Source organism: Neltuma alba, unplaced genomic scaffold (genome assembly GCF_004799145.2).
Source record: "Neltuma alba isolate B1F8T4 unplaced genomic scaffold, ASM479914v2 tig00005301_pilon, whole genome shotgun sequence".
Classification (NCBI taxonomy): domain Eukaryota; kingdom Viridiplantae; phylum Streptophyta; class Magnoliopsida; order Fabales; family Fabaceae; genus Neltuma; species Neltuma alba.
The window spans coordinates 65,109-68,522 of record NW_021634055.1 but is presented as its reverse complement, the minus strand read 5'-3'; the positions used below and the strand labels follow the sequence as shown (position 1 = coordinate 68,522).

General features: G+C 35.1%; 1 pseudogene; it reads left to right on the top strand.

The window, feature by feature from the left end:
• The first annotated feature begins 919 nt into the window (after window positions 1-919).
• Window positions 920-2,680, top strand: LOC114747416 (uncharacterized; annotated as a pseudogene).
• The last annotated feature ends 734 nt before the right edge of the window (window positions 2,681-3,414 follow it).

The window sequence follows — 3,414 nt, the reverse complement described above, 5'->3', positions numbered from 1 at the left end:
TACTCTGTTATGTTAATCTTAAGGAAGTGATTGAATACTCGGTGCTAATGATCCATTTGGATCCATGATATGAGGAGAAATTTGCCTTTTTCTTTGTGAAAAAAGGAGTTTCGGCTTATAGAGCTATCTGAATCAACAAAGGAGCTCGTTTTTTCACCAACCCTCAATAGAAGTTGTCAATGAAATAATTGAAGGTGTTTTTTTTTTTTTTTTGCCCTGGTCATGCAATCATACAATTTTTTTTTTTTTTTTAATTGTTGATGGATTGATGATGGCCCCATAAATCTACATCAATTTGACAATTTCATCTGCATGATGCCATTGCTGGGAATAAGTTCCTTACTTAGACGAGAACCTAAGAGCTTCTTTCCTCTAATAGCCAGTTATCGTTACTACAACATAAACTTCACGTCATTCCTCAGCTCAATAGTACAATGTGCAGAAATCAGAATGATTTCTGTAGAGCGAAGAAAACAATTTGTTTTATTTTTTAATAATCAAATTTCCTTTAGATATGATACCTATTACCCTCACCCAGTATTGGGAAGATGTGGATTGTCAGTTTGAATGGCAAAAAGCATTAAAACTCCGAATTTGCATAAAACTAGATCAGTCTTGTATTTTTCTTATTGTTACAGTTTATCGTTTCTGATGCAGCCAAGAATTTTCTCAATGTGCCATTGACAATTCTTCACCGGTGAACAAGAGAAATGTTAAAGTCAGCAGAAAATCAGTGCCGCTGCTGTTTTCTGTGGCAGCCCCAGCTGAGGAAATTCAGGAGTATGAAACTCCAACTAGATATCTTTTACTTACTGAAGTTTCTAGTTATTGTCTCAAGTTGCAGGGTTCTTTGTGCTCCAAGAGCATTTGATTTTCTCAAGAATTCAGTTATCTTATGTGCAATGTTACAAAATCTACTATGATGCTTTTTAGGTACAAACTTCCCTCATGGGCTATGTTTGAACTTGGGATAGCTCCTGTCTCTGGAAAACCATGAATGGTCTTCCTCCTGCTTAGTAAGTATGATGGTACAATATAGAGTTCAGCCCATTGATAGTTTCTTGTCTTAAATTAAGTATCTTTTCACATCCTGACAGGGAGAAAAGCTAAAGCTTTTTATAATCCAGCAGCAACTCACTTGCCCCCAACGAAGAATTTGGAGTTGGTTTAACGGTAATTTTGATGATCTCACTTAATTATCCCACAAATTTTTTTCACGAAACGTAGAAGAATTTAATCCTTTAAAGTTCAAACAGTTCCACAGATGATTCAGGAGACTTCACTATTTGACTTATCAAGTTATAGTGAGGCTGCCCTGTAGTTCATATTACTTCGGATTTGATGGTATTCATATTGCTAGGCATGTTTTTTGGGATTAAGTTGTGAAGTTACACGCTTTTCAGGAGGTTTTAACCAGCCAATTATGTGCGGTGGTGAGCCAAGAGAAATGCTGAGAAAAGATAGAGGCAAAGCTGATGCCCAATATACACATCCAGATATGCATTCCTAAGCATGGTACACTTTTTCTCTGCTTGTTTTTCCCCTCTTGTAAAACCATTTATTGTCTTCTCATCATGTTCTAATTTTTCCTCTTCTATTTTAGCTCTGAATTTGATCTTCTCCTTTACAAATGGAGTTGACTGGGATGGCCCCTACAGGCTTCAGTTTCAAGTTCCTAAGCGGTGGCAAAACAAGCCAATTGACTTCTTTAATGAGGTAAAACATGACAGATTCTCTAACAGACTCATTTTACAAAACATAAGAATGTCAAGTCAGTATGAATAGATTTAGGCAGACATGTCATGGCTGAGTCTTAAAAAGTGTGCTTGGCATGGTTTTCAGTGTAAATGAGCTACTCGAGGAACTAAATATGTGAAAGTTCAAAAACGGGATATGTTTGGGGCACATGGCGGAATGATACTGAATTGGAAGTTGTAAATCTTGTGATAGGGATTGGCAGAGGAACTGAGTAAAGAAGGAGCATGTGAAAGCAATATTCCCAGACACAAATATAGTCGTTACTAGATGTGCAATGATTGGTAATCTTTCTAAAGAAGGGTGAGTACTAAACAGCACATTCTTCAAATCTTCATTATGTGCTTCTTTTTTTATGAGAATGATTATTTTTGTTACTTCCAAAGTTCAAGTTAAATAGAGTTGAGAAAGGGAATGGGGTCCACTTCAGTGAGCTCCACTAGATCCCATCCACCTCTCCTCAAACCATCTTCTTTATTCCTGATGTGGTTGTTTTAGAAACTGAAAAAATAAATAAATCGCAGGGGTACAGGTGCAGTTTGGATTTGGTTCCTGGGTGTACTGATCCTAGCTCCCATTGGTACAACCATTGGCCAATGTAGATGATGGTACATGTGCCTTGGACATGGATTCTGTGTCTGAGGAATAGGATTATTGTTATTATAACTTCATATACAGATGTGTCTCTCAGTCAAAGTACGTATAATTGCTCCTCAACCCTACAGGGGACACTGTAAATTCCACTCTTAATCCCACATAAATTGCAGTTACAACCTTATTACATGTCTGCTTCGTTATGTCTCCGTTTTTCTCCTCCTTCAGAGGCATTGTTGCTGCATTGGAGCCAAATAATGTTTGCACTGTAACTTGTCAGATTAATGAAATGTCAAGCTGGGTCAGATTATATAGATGTGAAGTTTTATCAGCAATATTTTCTCCAGATACCAAACTTAGATTTGAGACATTACTTAGAGAATAACAAGTGCAAAAATCATTTGAACTGCTGTCATCATTGTTCTTTCAATCTATTTGTAAGGATAGTAATTTTATTGCCTTTTCATTAATTCAAAAGAAAATAATGAAAAGGCAATACATTAGAGGGTTACACAGTTTGTTGGCCAAAAAAAAAATCCTGGAGCATCTTTTTTCCCAAAAAAGCATGGAAGTTTGGGTTTTGTGCAGGGAATAAGTTATGGCAACTTTTTAAAGCAACCAAAAAAAAAAAAATCACCAGTGGAATACTTATATTGGAAAAGTATGTTTGTTTTTTAACCTCAGGAGTTTCTGTTAATTACTTATATTAAAGTTTGTGTTTGATGCTCTAAGTCTGTATTAAATTTCAGTTTATTTTTTAAATTTATAAATTATATTCTTAATCCTTAATCTTAATATCATTAGTCTTATTTAAGAAAAATAGTGAGGCAACCAATTTTAATATAAAATAATTTTCTGATATTATGACTCTTGTTTAATAGAACAAAAAAATATTAGATGATGTGAATCATTTATCCATTAAGCCAAGGGATTTACTTGGGTGTTGAGAATAGCATGGAAAATGGTATTTATTATGGGAGCGCACTATATTCAACTCAGACATTTAATGTGTTCTTTTTTGGGATAGTTTTTTTTTTAATTATATAGATTCACATGGCACGTGAT